Genomic DNA, 24,045 nt, shown 5'->3' on the forward strand with positions numbered 1-24,045 from the left:
AACATCCTAGAAGACTGTATGAGTGGGAAGAACACTTTCTCATGCTCAGAGGTGAATACACCAGGCATTCATTGTATTATTCCTTCTTATAGGTCTTAAATAAGAAAGCACAGTAAAAATGTTTGGGAAAAAAGAGTGAAAAGGACATACACGGAGGGCGGAGCAAGATGGCCGAATAAGAACAGCTCCAGTCTCCAGCTCCCAGCGCGAGCAACACAGAAGACAGACTCCACCTCTGGGGACAGGGCACAGCTAAACAACAACAACAACAAAAGCAGCAGAAACCTCTGCAGACGCAAACGACTCTGACAGCTTTGAAGAGAGCAGTGGATCTCCCAACACGGAGGTTGAGATCTGAGAACGGACAGACTGCCTGCTCAAGTGGGTCCCTGACCCCCGAGTAGCCTAACTGGGAGACATCCCCCACTAGGGGCAGACCGACACCCCATGCCTCACATGGTGGAGTACACCCCTGAGAGGAAGCTTCCAAAGCAAGAATCAGGTACACTCGCTGTTCAGAAATATTCTATCTTCTGCAGCCTCTGCTGCTGATACCCAGGCAAACAGGGTCTGGAGTGGATCTCAAGCAATCTCCAACAGACCTACAGCTGAGGGTCCTGACTGTTAGAAGGAAAACTAACAAACAGGAAGGACACCCACACCAAAACCCCATCAGTACGTCACCATCATCGAAGACCAGAGGCAGATAAAACCACAAAGATGGGGAAAAAGCAGGGCAGAAAAGCTGGAAATTCAAAAAATAAGAGCACATCTCCCCCTGCAAAGGAACGCAGCTCATCACCAGCAACGGATCAAAGCTGGACGGAGAATGACTTTGACGAGATGAGAGAAGAAGGCTTCAGTCCATCCAACTTCTCAGAGCTAAAGGAGGAATTACGTACCCAGCGCAAAGGAACTAAAAATCTTGAAAAAAGAGTGGAAGAATTGATAACTAGAATAATTAATGCAGAGAAGGCCATAAATGAACTGACAGAGATGAAAACCGTGACACGAGAAATACGTGACAAATGCACAAGCTTCAGTAAAGACTCGATCAACTGGAAGAAAGAGTATCAGCGATTGAGGATCAAATGAATGAAATGAAGCGAGAAGAGAAATCTAAAGAAAAAAGAAGAAAAATAAATGAACAAAGCCTGCAAGAAGTATCGGATTATGTAAAAAGACCAAATCTACATCTGATTGGGGTGCCTGAAAGTGAGGGGGAAAATGGAACCAAGTTGGAAAACACTCTTCAGGATATCATCCAGGAGAACTTCCCCAACCTAGTAGGGCAGGCCAACATTCAAATTCAGGAAATACAGAGAACACCACAAAGATACTCCTCGAGAAGAGCAACTCCAAGACACATAATTGCCAGATTCACCAAAGTTGAAATGAAGGAAAAAATCTTAAGGGCAGCCAGAGAGAAAGGTCGGGTTACCCACAAAGGGAAGCCCATCAGACTAACAGCAGATCTCTCGGCAGAAACTCCACAAGCCAGAAGAGAGTGGGGGCCAATATTCAACATTCTTATAGAAAAGAATTTTCAACCCAGAATTTCATATCCAGCCAAACTAAATTTCATAAGTGAAGGAGAAATAAAATCCTTTACAGATAAGCAAATGCTTAGAGATTTTGTCACCACAAGGCCTGCCTTACAAGAGACCCTGAAGGAAGCACTAAACATGGAAAGGAACAACCGGTACCAGTCATTGCAAAAACATGCCAAAATGTAAAAACCATCAAGGCTAGGAAGAAACTGCATCAACTAACGAGCAAAATAACCAGTTAATATCATAATGGCAGGATCAAGTTCACATATAACAATATTAACCTTAAATGTAAATGGACTAAATGCTCCAATTAAAAGACACAGACTGGCAAATTGGATAAAGAGTCAAGACCCATCAGTCTGCTGTATTCAGGAGACCCATCTCACATTCAGAGACATACATAGGCTCAAAATAAAGGGATGGAGGAAGATCTACCAAGCAAATGGAGAACAAAAAAAAGCGGGGGTTGCAATACTAGTCTCTGATAAAACAGACTGTAAACCATCAAAGATCAAAAGAGACAAAGAAGGCCATTACATAATGGTAAAGGGATCAATTCAACAGGAAGAGCTAACTATCCTAAATATATATGCACCCAATACAGGAGCACCCAGATTCATAAAGCAAGTCCTTAGAGACTTAGAAAGAGACTTAGACTTCCATACAATAATAATGGGAGACTTCAATACTCCACTGTCAACATTAGACAGATCAATGGGACAGAAAGTTAACAAGGATATCCAGGAATTGAACTCATCTCTGCAGCAAGCAGACCTAATAGACATCTACAGAACTCTCCACCCCAAATCAACAGAATATACATTCTTCTCAGCACCACGTCACACTTATTACAAAATTGACCACATAATTGGAAGTAAAGCACTCCTCAGCAAATGTACAAGAACAGAAATTATAACAAACTGTCTCTCAGACCACAGTACAATCAAACTAGAACTCAGGACTAAGAAAATCAAAACCGCTCAACTACATGGAAACTGAATAACCTGCTCCTGAATGACTACCGGGTACATAACGAAATGAAGGCAGAAAGAAAGATGTTCTTTGAAACCAACAAGAACAAAGATACAACATACTAGAATCTCTGGGACACATTTAAAGCAGTGTGTAGAGGGAAATTTATAGCACTAAATGCCCACAAGAGAAAGCTGGAAAGATCTAAAATTGATACTCTAACATCACAATTAAAAGAACTAGAGAAGCAAGAGCAAACACATTCAAAAGCTAGCAGAAGGCAAGAAATAACTAATATCAGAGCAGAACTGAAGGAGATAGAGACACAAAAAACCCTCCAAAAAAATCAATGAATCCAGGAGTTGGCTTTTTGAAAAGATCAACAAAATTGATAGACCGCTAGCAAGACTAATAAAGAAGAAAAGAGAGAAGAATCAAATAGACACAATAAAAAATGATAAAGGGGATATCACCACCAACCCCACAAAAATACAAATTACCATCAGAGAATACTATAAACACCTCTACACAAATAAACTAGAAAATCTAGAAGAAATGGATAATTTCCTGGACACTTACACTCTCCCAAGACTAAACCAGGAAGAAGCTGAATCCCTGAATAGACCAATAGCAGGCTCTGAAATTGAGGCAATAATTAATAGCCTACCAACCAAAAAAAGTCCAGGACCAGATGGATTTACAGCTGAATTCTACCAGAGGTACAAAGAGGAGCTGGTACCATTCCTTCTGAAACTATTCCAATCAATAGAAAAAGAGGGAATCCTCCCTAACTCATTTTATGAGACCAACATCATCCTGATACCAAAGCCTGGCAGAGACACAACAAAAAAAGAGAATTTTAGACCAGTATCCCTGATGAACATCGATGCAAAAATCCTCAATAAAATACTGGCACACCAAATCCAGCAGCACATCAAAAAGCTTATCCACCATGATCAAGTGGGCTTCATCCCTAGGATGCAAGGCTGGTTCAACATATGCAAATCAATAAACGTAATCCAGCATATAAACAGAACCAAAGACAAAAACCACATGATTATCTCAATAGATGCAGAAAAGGCCTTTGACAAAATTCAACAGCCCTTCATGCTAAAAACGCTCAATAAATTCGGTACTGATGGAACGTATCTCAAAATAATAAGAGCTATTTATGACAAACCCACATCTAATATCATACTGAATGGGCAAAAACTGGAAAAATTCCCTTTGAATTTAGGGCACAAGACAGGGATGCCCTGTCTCACCACTCCTATTCAACATAGTGGTGGAAGTTCTGGCTAGGGCAATCAGGCAAGAGAAAGAAATACAGAGTATTCAGTTAGGAAAAGAAGAAGTCAAATTGTCCCTGTTTGCAGATGACATGATTGTATATTTAGAAAACCCCATTGTCTCAGCCCAAAATCTCCTTAAGCTGATAAGCAACTTCAGCAAAGTCTCAGGATACAAAATTAATGTGCAAAAATCACAAGCATTCTTATACACCAGTAACAGACAAACAGAGAGCCAAATCATGAATGAACTTCCATTCACAATTGCTTCAAAGAGAATGAAATACCTAGGAATCCAACTGACAAGGGATGTAAAGGACCTCTTCAAGGAGAACTACAAACCACTGCTCAGTGAAATAAAAGAGGAAACAAACAAATGGAAGAACATACCAAGCTCATGGATAGGAAGAAACAATATCGTGAAAATGGCCATACTGCCCAAGGTAATTTATAGACTCAATGCCATCCCCATTAAGCTACCAATGAGTTTCTTCACAGAATTGGAAAAAACTGCTTTAAAGTTCATATGGAACCCAAAAAGAGCCCGCATTGCCAAGACAATCCTAAGTCAAAAGAACAAAGCTGGAGGCATCACGCTACCTGACTTCAAACTATACTACAAGGCTACAGTAACCAAAAGAGCATGGTACTGGTACCAAAACAGAGATATAGACCAATGGAACAGAACAGAGTCCTCAGAAATAATACCACACATCTACAGCCATCTGATCTTTGACAAACCTCAGAAAAACAAGAAATGGGGAAAGGATTCCCTATTTAATAAATGGTGCTGGGAAAATTGGCTAGCCATAAGTAGAAAGCTGAAACTGGATCCTTTCCTTACTCCTTATACGAAAATTAATTCAAGATGGATTAGAGACTTAAATGTTAGACCTAATACCATAAAAACCCTAGAAGAAAACCTAGGTAATACCATTCAGGACATAGGCATGGGCAAGGACTTCATGTCTGAAACACCAAAAGCAATGGCAACAAAAGCAAAAATTGACAAATGGGATCTAATTAAACTAAAGAGCTTCTGCACAGCAAAAGAAACTACCATCAGAGTGAACAGGCAACCTACAGAATGGGAGAAAATTTTTGCAATCTACTCATCTGACAAAGGGCTAATATCCAGAACCTACAAAGAACTCAAACAAATTTACAAGAAAAAAAACAACCCCATCAAAAAGTGGGCAAAGGATATGAACAGGCATTTCTCAAAAGAAGACATTCATACAGCCAACAGACACATGAAAAAATGCTCATCACTGGCCATCAGAGAAATGCAAATCAAAACCACAATGAGATACCATCTCACATCAGTTAGAATGACAATCATTAACAAGTAAGGAAACAACAGGTGCTGGAGAGGATGCAGAGAAATAGGAACACTTTTACACTGTTGGTGGGATTGTAAACTAGTTCAACCATTATGGAAAACAGTATGGCGATTCCTCAAGGATCTAGAACTAGAAGTACCATATGACCCAGCCATCCCATTACTGGGGATATACCCAAAGGATTATAAATCATGCTGCTATAAAGACACATGCACACGTATGTTTATTGTGGCACTATTCACAATAGCAAAGACTTGGAATCAACCCAAATGTCCATCAGTGACAGACTGGAGTAAGAAAATGTGGCACATATACACCATGGAATACTATGCAGCCGTAAAAAAGGATGAGTTTGTGTCCTTTGTAGGGACATGGATGCAGCTGGAAACCATCATTCTCAGCAAACTGTCGCAAGAACAGAAAACCAGACATCGCATGTTCTCACTCATAGGTGGGAACTGAACAACGAGATCACTTGGACTCAGGAAGGGGAACATCACACACGGGGGCCTCTCATGGGGAGGGGGGATGGGGGAGGGATTGCATTGGGAGTTATACCTGATGTTAATGATGAGTTGATGGGTGCTGACGAGTTGATGGGTGCAGCACACCAACATGGCACAAGTATACATATGTAACAAACCTGCACGTTATGCACATGTACCCTAGAACTTAAAGTAAAAAAAAAAAAAAAAAAAGAAAAGGACATACACAAAATGAACTCTGTTCACAGAAGCAATTCTGTTCTGAAAGATTGTTGAAAAAAATAAATACAGTCATCCATCACTTAACTGTGGGACACATTCCGAGAAATGCATGGTTAGGTGATTTCATCGTCTTGTGAACATCACCAAGTGACTTACACAAACCTAGATGATACAGCCCACTACACACCTAAGCTATGTGGTAGAGCCTATTGCTCCTAGGCTACAGACCTGTACAGCACGTGATATGGTTTGGCTTTGTGTCTCCACCCAAATCTCATCTCAAATTGTAATCTCCATGATCCCTACATGTCATGGGAGGGACCCAGTGAGAGGTAACTGAATCATGGGGGCACTTTCTCCCATGCTGTTCTCATGATATCTGATGGTTTTATAAATGTCTAGTAGTTCCCCCGCTGGCACTCATTCTCTCTCCTGCTGCCCTGTGAAGAGGTGCCTTTTCTACAATTATAAGTTTCATGAGGCCTCCGTAGCTATGCATAACTGTGAGTCAATTAAATCTCTTTCCTTTATACATTAACCAGTCTCTGGTATTTCTTCATAGTGGCATGAGAACAAACTAATACAGCATGTTACTCTACTGAATGCTGTAGGCAACTGTAACACAATGGTATTTGTGTATCTAAACATAGAAAAGAAACAATATTATAATCTTATGGGACCAGCATGATGTACATATATAGATGGACCACTGCATAGATATGTGTAGTCCATGGTTAACCAAACATCATTATGTGGTATGTGACTGTAATCTGATTTATTAAATTAAATGAGCCATTCATTTTGGTAAGAACATAGATCAAAGTACTTAATTACCTATTGTATGGAAACTTTGTATTTTTTGTGTTTTTATAGATATAGAGTCTCACCATGTTGCCCAGGCTAGCCTAGAACTCCTGGACTCATTGATCCTCCCATCTCAGCCTCCCAAAGTGCTGGGATTACAGGTGTGAGCCACCACCACACCCAGCTATATGGACACTTTCTTTTTTTTTTTTTTTTTTGAGACAGAGTCTCGCTCTGTCACCCGAGCTGGAGTACAGTGGCCGGATCTCAGCTCACTGCAAGCTCCGCCTCCCGGGTTTACGCCATTCTCCTGCCTCAGCCTCCCAAGTAGCTGGGACTACAGGCGCCCGCCACCTCGCCCAGCTAGTTTTTTGTATTTTTTAGTAGAGACGGGGTTTCACCGTGTTAGCCAGGATGGTCTCGATCTCCTGACCTCGTGATCCGCCCGTCTCGGCCTCCCAAAGTGCTGGGATTACAGGCTTGAGCCACCGCGCCCGGCCTTTTCTATGAAACTTTTCTACCAAACTAGATCATGAAAACAAGGTCCCCAGCCCTATTAAGGCATCCCATGAAACTAGGATGCCAGCCCTATTAAGACCTTTCCAAAGGGAAAAGCCATTGTCAACAGAGGTTAACACTGTCCTTCTGACCTGGGTAGGATACCAAAGAGGCAGGGAACTGAGAGGACAAGACCACTGGGCATAACCAGAGACTGGGCATAACCATGGTTCCTGCCAAATCACGACCCCAGCCTCCCCATTCCCACTGCACAACAAAAGCAATAAAAATGATTTTGAGATAAGAGTCATAAAAAGAAAGCTAATTTATCAGTAATTTCACCTCCTGAGCCACAACTGAGTTATCTGAAGCAGCTGTGTCAGTTCAACAATGTGACAAGAAGGCCAGAACTGACCAGATGGCTGTTTTATATCTATTTAAAAGGAAAGTGGAACCAAAAAAAACAGGAGGGGGGAATATTTGACTTCTCTCCTATTATCTATTTGGAAATGTCAGTACATATAGGATATAGGTCAACCACATTCTTTTTAACTGGCGCACAGTACTCTACATTATGGACAAGACACCCTTTGGGTAACCATTCCTCTACTGATGAGCATTTTGGTTGTTTGGATAGTGCTGTATTGAGTATCCTTCTACCAATACCTTTCTGCACATGTGCATGTGCTTCTGGAGCGGCTTGCAGAAATGGAAGTGCTCAGTCAGGTTAGGTCTGATTCTGATTTTGCTCAACATTTGCTGACTGCTTTCCAAAAACACTCTCCCCCACCCCGCAGCTGGGCATGGTGGCTCACACCTGTAATCCCAGAACTTTGGGAGGCTATGGCAGGCAGATCGCTTGAGGTCAGGAGTTCGAGACCAGCCTGGCCAAGAAAAATTGCTGGTATTATTGATTTTTAATTTTTACCATCTAACAAGGCAAAACATGGGAGCTTATAACTTGCATTTCCTGGATCATCAGGAATATTGAATATCTTTTCACAACTTTGTTTTTAAGAAATGGGGTCTTGCTCTGTCATCCAGGCTGGAGTGCAGTGGTACAATCATAGCTCACTGCAGCCTTGAACTCCTGGCCTCAAGCGATCCTCCCACCTCACCCTTCTAAGTAGCTAGGACTACAGGTGTGTACCACCATGCCTGGCTAAGTTTTAAATTTTCTGTAGAGACAGGGTCTCACTATGCTGCCCAGGCTGGTCTCAAACTCTTGACCTCAAGCAGTCTTCCTGCCTCAGTCTCCCAAAGTGCTGGGATTACAGGCATGAGCCACTATGCCTGGTCTCTTTTCAAATCTTAATGTCCATTTATATTTCTTCAGGACATTACCTGTTATCAGCCTTTTCTCAGCTTCCTATGGCTCTTCAGCCTCGTTTTTCTTATTGATTTGTAGGTGCTCTTTATAGATTCCAAATATTATTACTTTGTTTAAAAAAAGTTTCATAAATGGAGAGACATAGCATGTTTAAAGACTAGAAGACTTGGCTGAGCGCGGTGGCTCACGCCTGTAATCCCAACACTTTGGGAGGCCGAGGTGGGCAGATCACAAGGTCAGGAGATCAAGACCATCCTGACTAACACAGTGAAACCCCGTCCCTACTAAAAATACAAAAAACTAGCCAGGCGTGGTGGTGGGCGCCTGTAATCCCAGCTACTCGGGAGGCTGAGGCAGGAGAATGGCGTGAACCCGGGAGGTGGAGCTTGCAGTGAGCCAAGATTGCACCACTGCACTCCAGCCTGGGCGACAGAGCAAGACTCCATCTGAAAAAAAAAAAAAAGGCCGGGCGCGGTGGCTCAAGCCTGTAATCCCAGCACTTTGGGAGGCCGAGACGGGCGGATCACGAGGTCAGGAGATCGAGACCATCCTGGCGAACACGGTGAAACCCCGTCTCTACTAAAAAATACAAAAAACTAGCCGGGCGAGGCGGCGGGCGCCTGTAGTCCCAGCTACTCGGGAGGCTGAGGCAGGAGAATGGTATAAACCCGGGGGGCGGAGCTTGCAGTGAGCTGAGATCCGGCCACTGCACTCCAGCCCGGGCGACAGAGCCAGACTCCGTCTCCAAAAAAAAAAAAAAAAAAAAAAAAAAAAAAAAAAGACTAGAAGACTCAACACAGTAAAAAAGTTAAATCTCTGCAAATTGAGTATAGGTTTAATACAATTCCTATCAAATTCCCAGCATCATTTTTTGTAGACACAGACAGTTTTTTCTAAAATGTATACAGAAAGGCACAGGTCCTAGAACTGCTAAAAACATGTCTAACAAAGGAGAATAAAGTGGGAGGAAATACTGGACCCAAAATTAAGGCTTACTATATAGCTACAGTGATCAAGATAGAGTGATAAGGGCAGAGGGATAGGCACAAAGATGAATGGAACAAAACAGAGCCCAGAAACAGACCACACAAATAAGCCTAACTAGTTTTTGACAAAGGTGTAAAAATGGACGCAAGACAGTGCTGGATCAACAAGACATCTACAGAAGCAAAGAAAATGAACCTCAACCTAAAGGTGGGTAGACTGAATTATTGTCAATATCCTGGCTGGGATATTATCCGTGGTTCTGCAAGATGCTTCCACGTTAGGAGAAACTGGGTGAGGGGTACACAGCATCTCACTGTATTATTTCTTACTATAGAATGTGACCCTATAGTAACCTCAATACAAAATTCAATTTAAAATATTACAAATATTTTCTCCTAGCCTAACTTTTTTCTTCTGAATTTGTTTATGGTATATGGAGTTAATTTTTATCTAGTCAAAATGTATCCCCTGGATTTATTTAATATTTTATACTTCACAATTTTCTCGAGGTTGCTAAAATGACCACATAGGATGTCTATTTTAAACTCTCTTTATACTAAATAATTTTTTTTGTAATAAAAAGTCTTTTTTTTTTATTTCTTTCTTTTTCTTTCAGTTTCTGCTTTGCTAAATAAAAATTTCTTTTTTGGGCCACCCACGGTGGCTTATGCCTGTAATCCCAGGACTTTGGGAGGCCAAGGCAGGCAGATCACTTGAGCTCAGGAGTTCGAGACCAGCCTTGGCAACATGGTGAAACCCTGTCTCTTGCCAAGCATACTTGTGTGCACCTGTAGGCCCAGCTACTCAGGAGGCTAGGATAGGAGGATTGCTTGAGTCTGGGAGGTTGAGGCTGCAGTGAGCCATGATCACACCACTACACTCCAGCCTGGGCACCAGAGCGAGACCCTATCTCAAAAAATAAAAATAAAAAACTTTTTTTTTTGAGACGCAGTCTCACTCTGGCGCCCAGGCTGGAGTGCAGTGGCGCAATCTCAGCTCACTACAACCTCTACCCTTCCGAGTAGCTGTGATTACAGGCTTCCACCACCATGCAGAGCTAATTTTTATATTTTTAGTAGAGATGGGGTCTCACCATGTTGTCCAGGCTGGTCTCAAACTCCTCTCCTGACCTCAAGTGATCCGCCACCTCAGCCTCCCAAAGTGCTGGGATCACAGATGTGAGCCACCATGCCCGGTTGGTAAAAAAAATATATTTTTTTCTTTCTTTCTTTCTTTTTTAAAGTTCTAGGATACATGTGCTGAACATGCAGGTTTGTTACATAGGTATACATGTGCCATGGTGATTTGCTATACCTATTAACCTGTCATCTAGGTTTTAAGCCCCGTATGCATTATGTATTTGTCCTAATGCTCTCCCTCCGCTTTCCCCCCACTCCCTGACAGGCCCCAGTGTATGATGTTCCCCTCTCCGTGTCCACATGTTCTCATTGTTCAACTCCTACTTATGAGTGAGAACATGCGGTGTCTGGTTTTCTGTTCCTATGCTAGTTTGCTGAGGATGATGGTTTCCAGCTTCATCCATGTCCCTCCAAAGAACATGAACTCATTCTTTAAAAAAATTTTTTTTTATTAACCATAAGAAACTCTATAAAAGACAACATTTTAAAAATTAAACAAAACTGAGGACATTAAAAGATATAGTTAAGTAATCTCAATTTCAAGCTTAAGTTGATATGACAAAAGAGAAATTAAACATCCTGAATATAATAGAAAGGGCACACGTACTTGTAGCTGTTCATGAAGGGAGGGAGGAAAGAGTCTGCAAAGACAGGAGAATGGGAGAGTTCCCTTCCACAGGTCAGCCTGGGTACTCATGGTGGGAGCAACAGGGCCAAAGGCACAAACCAGTGCTGGGCACTGCTTTTGACCCCACAAACCAGTGCTGGGCACTGCTTTTGACCAAGTTTGTGAGCACGTGACTCGGGCTTGAGTCCATCAGACTACGTCCCAGAAAGAAAAGATGTCTGTTTCGCTTTTCTAAAATGTTATTGAGGAGTATATAAAAAGTATTAGTTTTGAAATTATAAATTCTTCTTAAGAAAGCAGGCATGCACATTTGAGATCTCTGTGCTTATGCTTTTTCTTTTTTAAAAAAATTAATTTAGATATCTTAGAACTACAAATAATAAAGCTCATTTTCAATTCCTAAAATGTGCCCGATGCCATTATTTCTAGAGTGCACAAATGTGCCATCTTTCTGCAGAGAGGTAAGTGGCCTGTCCAAAGCTGTCAGATGCCACACCCAAGCCTGGGGCATCAGGGGGCTGCTTCTCTAAGCGCAGGGCTCACTCTGCACCACAGTCACATCAACTGCTAATCAGTGTCCCACCCCTACATAAGGGGGTAAGGCTGCTTGTACCAAAACTTTCTCCTTTGATGCCAACATGGGGAGTGTTAATAAAGACTGACTGTGAAACAGATAAATATTTATATGTCAGTCATGTTTAACCAGTAGAATAGGAAAAAGTCAAGTCAGAGATCTTCCTCTTCCTACAACTTACTAACCAAGTTACCTGTGTGTTTACATGGGGTTGCACTCGAATTACGAACCATTAACAGACATTGAGAAATGAAACTGGCTAGCACAATGACTTCATCTCAGAAAAGAATGTCAAAGTTCATCCACATTTTCATCTATTAATATCTATGGCAAAGACATAAAGCATAACAAACATTTAATTATCAGAAATTAAGTATAAATAGAAGAGAGACTAGCTATAGCTTGGTATTTAGACCTATAGCTAAATATTTCAAAAACAAGACCACCACACAGGGATGGGGGCACACACACACACACACACACACACACACACACACACACACACATACACACACATCTCAGACTATTAGGCTCTCTGCCTAGAATGTTCTTCCCCCAGATATCTACATGGAAAGGGGTTTAATAAATACTTTTTATAGACAGAAATAATGCTTAACAAGCAAACCTATTTAGTGTCACAGAGCCTTGACACTTCTCTCTCTCCCGCTGTGGTAGCCAGCCTCCAAGACATGCCCAAGTATCCTCGCCTCTTGATATTCAGGCCCCGTGTACTCCCCTCTAATATTGAATAAGGCTGACCTGTGTAACCAATAGAATATTGTGGAAATGTGTGATTTGCAAGGCGAAGCCCTGAAGGATGCTGTAGCCTCCACCTTGAACTGCTCACTCTGGGGGAAGCCAGCATCATGTCATAAGCCACGTCAAGCAGGCCTATGGGGAGGCCAATGTGGGGAAGAACTGAACCTCCTGCCAACTGCCGAGCAAAGCCTCTCCGGAATTCCTGGCTCACAGAAACTACATGAGATACTATATGTTATCGTTTTAAGCCACTAAGCTTGAGGTAATCTGTTACACAGTGACAGATGACTAATAGATATATCTGTATTTCTTTCTAAGATTCCAAGCACTCAGTAGACAATAAGTACTTACTGACTTGAATTAAGGCAATGGTGAGAATGATTTTCTGCTGAGCGATCTGGACTCCCTCATTCTGCTCCTTTTCTTGGCCAAGCCCACATTTAGGCAACCCAATTAGCTAAGGTTAGAGGTGCTATCTCTGGCCAAGAGAAATGGAAAGATTGCAGAGAAGTGATAGTCTGAGTTTTAGACCATTTTTATCTCCAAAGTCTCCAAAACTACTAGAGGTTCTTGGTCTATTTTCTGATAAATAAGAAGGGCTATTATCCTTGCCCCTTGTTTTTTTTCAGCATGTTGCCAACAGAGTAGTAATGCATAAATAGTAATGCATAACCTACAAAAGGCCCAGTGCTAGCTTACCTGTTAATCACGAAGCAGGCACTCTCAGCACACCCTGCTCATTTGTAGAGTAAGGGGTCCCTGTGACCAAGAAAAGACCACACATAGGTGATGGGATGTGCAAACTGGTAATCTGAGAATGGCTTTCCCTTTACTTATAATAGTATTGCCTTTGACAAAATTCAAAGATCTGTGGATTAGTGTTGTATCAATGTTAATTTCCTGGTTTAGATCATTATATTTGAGTTATGAAAAAACAACCATTAAGGAAAGTTGAATAAAGGTATAAAGGTGATCTGCATCCTATTTTTGCAACTTTTTTGTATGACAAATTATTTCAAAATTAAAAAGTTTAAAAACTAGAATTTATTTAAAGTAACAACAAAAAAAGAATACTGCCATTAAAATTTAAACGACACTAAGCCCATTTACTGAAAGGCTCTGATGCCAGTTTTCCAGCATACACCTGGAGAGGCTGTTCTGCCACGGCCACAACTAAGGAAGGTACTGAGACACGTGTGGAGTCTAAGCTTGATTTCAAACCTCCTATTCCCTGGTAAACAAAAGACTTCAAGTGTATGGGGGTGTGGTATTAGCTATGTGGGGGCTGCAGGGACAAGAGCTGTCAAATCTACAACGGCACCTTCTCTGACGACCAGAGGAGAGAGGCAGACATAGTGTTCCCGCAGCATCCATGTGCTCCTGCGTGTTACCAGCCAGCCTCCCAGGAACTGAATGGGAACATGAGCAGAGGTGATGTGTAAGAGTCAGTGAGGTGCCTCCAGACCCCTGTTCCCCTATCATCAGGGGTCTGGTGACACAAGCTGGACAGAGACTAGATTCCTGAGTCAACAGATGGAATAGACTCCTGCCAAACTGTGTAGTACTTTAGGGAGATTAACTTTTATTGTGTTAAGCCCTAGAGATTTCTGAGTCTGTCTGCTGTGACAACTAGCATTTCTTAAGATAATCCCTATAAAGACGGTTCCATGTAGAGAATAATTAACCTAGAATTTCTAAGAAAAAAGCCAAAGTGCTAAAAATTATCAAGTCACAATAAAATATTTGTAGAGAAGAAAATATTCAAGCCTCCTTTATTTCTAGATGTTTCCTCCATTTTCCTACAAAGAAAACAGAAGCAAGCATTTACATAGAAAAATATTGCCACGCTGCCTGTGTTAGAAAAAAAAAGAAAACAAACGAGGCCGGCTGCAGTGGCTCACGCCTGTAATCCCAGCATTTTAGAAGGCCAAGACAGGCGCATCATCTGAGGTCGGGAGTTCAAGACCAGTCTGGCCAACATGGTGAAACCCCGTCTCTACTAAAAATATAAAAAATTAGCTGGGCATGGTGGCGCATGCCTGTAATCCCAGCTACTCAGGAGGCTGAGGCAGAATCACTTGAACCTGGGAGACAGAGATTGCAGTGAGCCGAGATCAGACCATTGCACTCCAGCCTAGGCAACAAAAGTGAAACTCCCTCTCAAAAAAAAAAAGAAAAAAGAAAAGAAAACAAACAAAATGCCCATCAATTAGGAAAATAATATGGCCTTCAATGAAATACTCTCTGGGGACTCCCAGGTATTGCCCCTGATATGATGTGTGCTGCAACCACAATGCTCCCCTCCAGCAGGGCTCTCAATTGTCCATACTTATAGCCCTGCCATGCCACAGGGACGCCCATGCACTTTCTATGATGGCTGATAATTGCTGATACAGGATAATAGGTACATGGTGGTCCATTATACTATCCCCTCTACTTATGTGAGTTTGGAGTTTTCTATAATACAAAGTTTTAAAAATAAGTATTTCAGAAAAAAATTGCCATAATTAAAACAGACTTACCCTTGCAATAAACAGAAATTATCGCTCTCACTAAAAGAAGCAAGAAAACTAACTCATACAGATAAGCAACTGACCTAGTACATCACTGGTCAGAATGGGTTGCTAACAGATTAACTCATTAGTCTACTATATCATTCATATAAATTCAGTGGTAATCGAAGCTATCTGTATCTAGATTAATTGAAGAGAGTTCATGACCTCCTCTGAAAAACAAAGATACTAAATTGGAAGCATTCCCACCAGACCTCATTTCCTAGGCTATATTACAGATCCTAAAATTATGGGTTCTTGTTTTGTTGTTACTGAAATTAAATTTAAGTGTTATAACATAGCTAAACATTCTAATAACCAAAAACACTCTTTGAAATAATTTTATTCCCAACTACAGATTAAAATGAAATACATAAGCATGATCCATAAGCATTTATTAATTTTCTGAATCATGATTACTTTCTAAAATAATGTAACCTCACTTTAAAAGCACTGTTAATATTGATTAATGCTTTTAAAGTAAAAGGTTTTTTTAGCAATGTAAGAGACTTTTATTTGCATATGTATAAAACCAAAGTCTCCCTTACCAACTGAAACTTTACTCAACAATTTTTTTTTTTTTTAATGAGCTTTCTCAGGTTGAATAGATTATTTTTTCCCAGCCCATCAGAGACAGAAAATATTTCTGACAGTGAAAAATACAGGTTCTGGAGATGAGCCAGTGTGACCCCCAGAGCTCTGGCCTGGAGAAACACAACAGAATGGGTCAGCACTCAACAATGGCTTTGCACACAGGTACTGAGAGACTCTCCTTAACACCAGCCAACCTTTGGGGAGAGAGTCCACAGATAGACCTGTAAACCCCTGCGACTACACTGAACTGAGCTGGCCTTCGAAGAACAAATGGCAAGGACTTGAATACTTTCCAGAGCAGCTCACTCTTGGAGGACCCAGTGCCACTGCATTAGTCCATTTTCATACTGCTATGAAGAAATACTCAAGAACAGGTAATTTATTTTTAAAAAAGAGGTTTAATGGACTCACAGTTCCACATAGCTGGGGAGGCCTCACAATCATGGCAGAAGTTGAAGGAGGAGCAAAGGTACATCTTACATGGTGGCAGGCAAGACAACATGTGCAAGGGAACTGCCCTTTATAAAACCATCAGATCTCCTGAGACTCACTATCATGAGAGCAGCACAGGAAAACCCTCCCACTGGGTCTCTCCCACAACATGGGGAGACTATGGGAGTTATTATAAAATTCAAGATGAGATTTGGATGGGGATACAGCCAAACCATATCAGCCACCCACTGGTCTGAGAAATTCTGGAGCTTTATTTGTTTAAACAGACCATATTATAAATTGGAAAGAAATATTTAAGGAAGTTCAGTCAGAAAAAATCTAAAGCTGTGCAGCCTAAAAGACTGTTTTCTATTGGGGCCCAGCTCTCTCACTTAGCCACGTCACATGACCTTGAACAAGTCATTTGAGGCCATCCCCATGCCCCTCCCCTCTCATGATGGCTATGAGGGTCATGTACATGGATCTGAAACTTCAAAACTGTTTGTTCTCAAATGTGTTTTTATTAACAATGATGCTCTGTTATTATAATCCTCCTTCACATATAACAATTTCATTTTTCAAAAGCAAGGTTTACTTTTGGAATTATACATTTCCAAAACAACAGCTTTCTAACATTTCATTTTTAAAAAGTAAACAAACTTTTGGAAAGAATGCCAGAGCTACTAACCAAAGAGAGATGTCCGATTAGAAGTTTATGAATTAACCACTGTCTAATTGTTAAACAAGTATGCTATTTGTCTGTTTAGCTCATATACCTTTCACAGTAATTACAAGCCACTAATAAGTAAAAATTATTTGAATTTCATAAGCTAATTTTTAGAGTATTCTTATTTCACACTCAAAAATCAAACATGTTACTTTCATATATTAGCATACTTCAGACTAATACGTAAGTTCAAAGACAGTTAATTTATGAATCTATTTGTTTGTTTGTTTTTCCTTTGAGACAGAGTCTCACTCTATCACCCAGGCTGGAGTTTATGGTACGATCTTGGCTCACTGCAGCCTCGACCTCCCAGGCTCAGATGATCCTCCCACTGCAGCCTCCCAAACAGCTGACATTATAGGCATACACCATAATACCCAGCTAATCTTTTGTAGAGACAGGGTTTCACCATGTTGCCCAGGCTGGTCTCAAACTCCCAGGCTCAAGCAATATGGCCACCTCAGCTTCCCAAAGTGCTGAAATTACAGGCGTAAGTCATTGTGCCTGGTCTGTTCTTTAATTAATTAGTTAATTAAGTCAATGCCACGTGGCCACAACCCACTTGCTAAAGCCCCAAACCGCAGCTGAGTGATCCCTTTTTGCTTCAGGAAGCCTCAGACACACTGGCAAAAATTCTGTTTCTTAAGCAAGTCAGCCAACAATTGCTCCTGAACACCACTCTCCTCTATTCCCCAGTGCCATTTAGTCCCTAAACAGACATGACAGCATCCATCATTCTGTTCTAAATTCAGCAAAAATCCACAATTTATCATACTATTTTTAGTCCCACCCCATATCTGCATAGAGTTTTGCAGTCTATGAAGCATTTTTCCTATTGTGCCTCCCTTTCTACTGCTTCATACTGATGGAAATTCGGCTACTACTACTCCTGATATCCAAAGCAGGTCTACAAGCTGGAGTTGAGAGTACTTCATCAAAAATGAGACCAAAGTGCTCCAGTGGGATGGAAATGTCAAAGCTAGTGGAGTCCGTTTATGTGTGTCAGCCCCCTGGGACCACACAGGATGAGGTAGCCCAGGTAGAGACACACTGCTCCAAAGTGGAGCTAGGAGTGTTACCCGTGTATCCCTGGAAGGGTCCTTTGGTCCCCTGAAGCCCTCCAGGCTGCACCTGGCTTGGTCCAAAAGCTGGATGGGCCCCGCTAGACTCAGCCTACCAGCTCCTGAACAGGAGCCAAGTAGGCACCAGAAAGTAAAAATGTTGTCCAATATTGTGACTGACTTTTAATCCTAGGAGCTACTCTACCTGACTATAGATGGTAAACTGAAAAAAACCGAAATGGCATTTTTCTTTTATTGCTTTAGAAAATATTTTATAGCTATAATTTTCAGCTAATATTTATGGGGAACCCCCTAAATGCCTAGAAGTGCACTTAATTTCAAGGAAGGGGTACATAAGTTTATGCAAAGACTTAAATGCAGACACTTCTCAGTGCCTGCATGCTGCCCCCTGGGACCATCCTTGATGCCAGCCCCAGCCACTGCAGACAGTTCCACATCAGCGTCAGCTCAGCTGACAGTCAGTACTCCTCACCATGCACTGCAGGTCTTTTTGCCATAAGGCCTTCTCAGAAGCCATGCAAGCCTGCTGGCCTGCTTGAACTGCCAATGGGGACAGGAACCAGTGGCTAAAGGCCCTACCTCTCATCCTCTGGACACACAGCCTGGAAAGCATTCTGTCCACTTTAAATAAGTGGGCTGGTTTGAAAGACCCCAGATCCACCTCCATCCCTGCCCAACTACAAGAATCCAGCAAGCCCTATGCCCTTATCCTTTGGGGCAGTGTTCTTAGCCTAGATCTTGGACTATGCCCCAAAAGGATGCCAGAACCTACTAAAACCATGGTTCTCAACCTTAGCTACAGTTTAGAATCACCTGGGGAGCTCTGAAAAGTCTTGATGCTCAGACTGCTCTCCAGAAAAATTTCACTGAGCTGTTTTGGGGAGGGGCCCAAGCTGCACAGGGCTCAGTCTATGCTGGGACCTGAAAGTTCTAATGCTGGCCAGGAGCAAGATGCAGTGAGACAACTCTCAAAGGGGGCAGTCATGAGAGGGTTAAGACAAATCCTCTCTTTATCAGAATATACTGGAGGCAAAGGAGCCACAGAAAGATAGCTAGGCAGATTATGTACCAACAATTTTTAAAACTACCAGCTGTTAGCTGGGAGCGGTGGCTCAGGCCTACAATCCCAGCACTTTGGGAGGCGGAGGTGGGCAGATTGCCTAAGGTCAGGAGTTCGAGACCAGCCTGGCCAACACAGTGAAACCCTGTCTCTACTAAAAATACAAAAATTAGCTCGGTGTGATGGCACACGCCTATAATCCCAGCTACTCTGGAGGCTGAGGCAGGAGAATCACTTGAACCCGGGAGGCGGAGATTGCAGTGAGCCAAGATCACACAACTGTACTCCAACTGGCATAACAGAGTGAGACTCCATCTAAAAAAACAAACAAACAAAAACTAACCAGCTGTTGTAACAGCTTTTTTGAAAATCCACCTCTTGCCACTGCTCTGAAATGGTATCCTTTATTATATTCTCAACTTCCCATAAATAATCAGGTTCTTTTTCAGGTCTCCCATCCAGTCTGCTAATAGGTTTCTCTCCTGCTCTGCCAGCACCATCTGTTGCATTACTAGAGTGTCGTAACACATTTTTATATTTAGGAAGGCCAGTACCCTCTGTGAGATTTTTTAAAATTACGTTTATCTTTTTAATTCCACTGGAATTTATTCTAAAGTATGGTATAAAGGATCTAAAATGATTAATTTTCCATAATTGCAACCAGTTGCCCAATTACTACCTACTGAGAAATCCTCCATCTGCCTTTAGTTTGTAATGCCTGCTTTATCACATCACAACCATACACAGCAAATAGCACACAGTCAATTCTGAGCTGCCTCTTGCTTTCCCATAATTGGCCTAAGATCCCAGCCCTTGGGGAACTTATATTTTGTCAGGGAAAAGAGACAATAAATGTAAAAAGTAAATAACCAATAGATACAGTGACAATATTTTAAAAGATAAGTCTGACAAAGGAAGTCAGAAGTGGAGCAGCATGCGGCACTGGGGGTTCAGTGCAGGGCAGCTGCAGCATGAAGTAGGGTGATCAGTGTGCAGACCAAGAGCACAGAGCAGGAGGGCAGACTTCGTCATGGAGAAGGATGGCCAGGATGGGGGCAGGGAGGATGGGGCTGTGATAGGCTGCAACATGACAGGGTGACAAGGCTGATTTCACAGGCGTATGACCTGAGCAGGCACACAGGGCCCCACACTCAACTGGTTCTGCACTTAGTTTAATGCTCAGCTATAGCCATGTGGAAACCGTTAACAATTTTACCTGTTTTGCTTTTGTTTTTGTTTTGAGATAGGGTCTTGCTGTCACCCAGGCTGGAGTTCAGTGGTGCAATCTCAGTTCACTGCAGCCTTGACCTCCTGGGCCCAAGCAATCCTCCCAATTCAGCCTCCTGAGTAGCAGGGACTAACAGGCATGCACCACCACAGTGGGCTAAGTTTTTTTTGTGTGTTGTTTTGTTTAAATTTTGTAAAGATAATGTCTCCCTATGTTGCCCAGCCTAGTTTCAAACTCCTGGGCTCAAGCAATCCACCTGCCTCCGCCTCTCAAAGTGCTGGAATGACAGGTGTGAGCCACTACACCTGGCCCAATTTTACCTTCAAATGTGTGTTTTGTAGGTGAAGTCCAACAGGACTGCAGCGCATGAGCATAGGCGGAGGTGATACACACAGTATGCGGGTCTGATGCCTTTCCCTGCTGCCCACTGAGCACAGCACTTGGGATTCCCTGAGCACAGCACTGGGTGGGCCCACAATGCATGGGGTTTCAGGGACACTCAACTTACATGTACAGTAAGTGTGTTACTTCTACAACTAAGAGGGGGCTGACAGCCCCAAGAGCTCACACTTTCCATCTGAACCAGAACTTGCCTTGAACACAGAAAGAGCAATGGTGTTCTAAGAAAGTGAATGGCTGAGAAAGCCCATCAGAGTCTTTCTCGCTCAAGTCTTGTCCTGTGTTAGCCACCACTTACCCTGGACGTGCTGACTCAGAAAGCAAATAAGGTGACCCACGGCTTCCCAACCTGACAGTCCCTTCTGACTCATCAGTGAACTGAACAAGACAGTGGTGGCAGGACATGTGTGAGACAAAAAGAAGGAATATGTTAGTTCCCACTGTTCTGGCAAGAATCAAATTCATATGATGTAGGAGCTATAAAACACCAATTGTGTAATTCTGGTCATTGCACATACAAGTTAAATTTGCATTTTTTTTTTTTTTGAGACGGAGTCTTGCTGTCTTGCCCAGCTGGAGTTCAGTCGTGCAATCTCAGCTCACTGCAAGCTCCGCCTCCCGGGTTCACGTCATTCTCCTGCCTCAGCCTCCCAAGTAGCAGGGACTACAGGTGCCCGCCACCACACCCAGCTAATTTTTTGTATTTTTAGTAGAGACGAGGTTTCACCGTGTTAGCCAGGATGGTCTCGATCTCCCAACCTCGTGATCCGCCCGCCTCAGCCTTAAATTTGCATTTAAAACTGGCATTGCACAATATAAATGGTAAAATTCACACTAATAATTTAAATTTTTTATTTGTCCTTGGTTATAATGACATAATAGAAAATAAAAAGCACCATGACAAGTGGAGGAGGAAGTGAGAGAGATAAAAGAAAGGAAAATGCTTTGCCTTTCAGTGCCTTTAAAAGTACTTTTCTACTGCTTTTTGAACAAGGAGTCTGGCATTTTTCATTTTACACTGAGCCCTGAAAATGCTCTAATTCAGCCTGTGGATGGCCTAGGAAAAAGGTCCCCAAGCAAGGCACTGGGCACTCTCTTGTCCTCCTGGTCCCTCGCTGTACATCCCAGATCATTGCTCCCAAACTCAGCTGCAGATGCAACCATCTCTGGTCCCACCCCCAGAGAATCTGGTGTCATTGGCTTGGGGTACAGCCTATGCACTGGGAATTTTCACAGCAACTCAGGTGACTCTAATGCACATTCAAGGTTCAAAACCAGTGGCTTAGGTCAAAGCTACCAAGTACTAAGCACACCTACCACCAACAGTCACAGATCCTGCAGTTGGCCTCCCAGCAATGCCTGCCATGATATCAGAGAAGACTACACCAGCTTCCTACACCAGTGACCTGGTCCTTTATCTATAAATATGAGCCAAAATCCAAGGGCCACTGGCTATTTGAGGGAGATTATCAGCACCAAAGAGAAGGGATCAGGTGAACAAAGAGAACACTGGTCCTGCAGGGCCAACAGTGATTCAGGGAACAGAAGAGATATTTTCAAAGCCCTGCTCCTGATGTGGGCCCCATCTAGATTGATGACACCACTCTCCCCTGGCCCCTGCCCATCTGTTCCTGCTCTGTTCCTCTCTACCCTGGCCCAGTGCAGCAGTTCTCACCTTTCAGGTCCTTCTGCCTCCTTTACCTTGCCCAGTCCAGTCTATCTGCCATTCTGCTACCAGAGGGTCACAGCTGAGGAGTACTTCTTACCTTCCCCTCACTGCCAAACCCTCCTCAGTGGCTGTCCACTGCCCACCGCCAAAGGACGAAGGTACAAGCTCCTTACCAGGACACAGCACTGCCACCATCTGGCTGCCTCTCCATCCCCTACCTTCTTGCCCCATCAAACTCACCTGCTTTCATTCCCCAGGAGGTTCAAGCCTCCATGCTCATGTTCTGATCTTCCGGGCACGCACCACCCTTGCTCCAAGCTTTCAGACCCAGCTGCCTCTTCCTCGCCCTTCGAGATGCAACTAAGACATCTGTTCTGTGCTCAGGGACACCTATTCTGATGACCAAGCCCCCACCAAGCCTCCCTGTATTCCTCTCACTCCCTCAGCACCGGGCAAATAACATCCTCTCGGAACTGCCCCAGCGTGACTTTTGTCTCACTAAGGGACTAGCTCTTCAAGAAAAAACCATGGCTTATTGCTCTTTCTAGTACCCACCACACAGAAATCTGGCACATGAAAGGTAGTTAATAAATATTTATAAAAAGGAACCAAATGGAGGCAACCACCCCCATTTCTACATGTAAAGTTAAGGGTCAAGTATAGAAATGAGCCTCTCACTCAAAGCCAATGAAAACACCAATACATTTTGGAAAATATATATTCGCGATGCAAATTAAGTTATTTGCATTTGTTATTTCTGAAATACTTGGCCTTTGAGACTTTCCGTTTGATTGATTAGAAGAGCAGAGAAAGTTGGAATTCCATTCCCCCATTGTCAGAGTTTTACTTTGTTCTGCTGAGCTCAAGTTAAAGCCAAATGTAAGTGGTTCGTCTCAGAAGGTCAGGGCTGATGAGCCTGAAATGCAATGGGGTCCATATGGCTCATTAACATGCATGCCCTCCTTTCTCGACATCTGATTTCCATCAGCATACAGAGACTGATGCCTGCACAGTTCGTAAGGGTCCCCAGTGGAGATTTCAAAACCACGTTAGGTTATGGGCTTTTCCTGGAGAATAAGGACTAAAGAAAAACACTGTCAACAGAGACAGTCAATGAAGGCACATGAGGAAGGTAGACCTACAAATGGCCAACTGTCAACACCACAGAGTCACAGGTTTCCAGCACCAGAAAGGTCTCATAGGATCACCTGGCCCAACCCTCTAACCTGACACATGAAGACACCAAATCCAAGAGGCTCTGTGATGTGACCAAGGTCACTTAGTAGGAGTCCTGACAGAATTCCCAGGCACCCAACTCCCAGACCTGCTTTAGGCTACTCCTCTTTTCCTTCCTTTAATTCCTCAAGGGTTTTCATGAGGAAAAATAAAGAAAGGACAAAACGGCCGGGCGCGGTGGCTCAAGCCTGTAATCCCAGCACTTTGGGAGGCCGAGACGGGCGGATCACGAGGTCAGGAGATCGAGACCATCCTGGCTAACACGGTGAAACCCCGTCTCCACTAAAAATACAAAAAAATTAGCCGGGCGTGGTGGCGGCGCCTGTAGTCCCAGCTACTCGGGAGGCTGAGGCAGGAGAATGGCGGGAACCCAGGAGGCGGAGCTTGCAGTGAGCCGAGATCGCGCCACTGCACTCCAGCCTGGGCGACAGAGCGAGACTCTGCCTCAAAAAAAAAAAAAAAGAAAGGACAAAACTACACTCA

At 42.8% G+C, this 24,045-nt stretch overlaps 1 protein-coding gene across 1 annotated transcript in view; it reads right to left on the reverse strand.

Moving 5' to 3' along the window:
* Window positions 1-24,045, reverse strand: part of DTD1 (D-aminoacyl-tRNA deacylase 1) — a 173,409-nt gene that overhangs the window by 98,441 nt on the left and 50,923 nt on the right. The window lies entirely within an intron of this gene.

Source organism: Macaca mulatta, chromosome 10 (genome assembly GCF_049350105.2).
Source record: "Macaca mulatta isolate MMU2019108-1 chromosome 10, T2T-MMU8v2.0, whole genome shotgun sequence".
In the NCBI taxonomy this organism is placed as follows: domain Eukaryota; kingdom Metazoa; phylum Chordata; class Mammalia; order Primates; family Cercopithecidae; genus Macaca; species Macaca mulatta.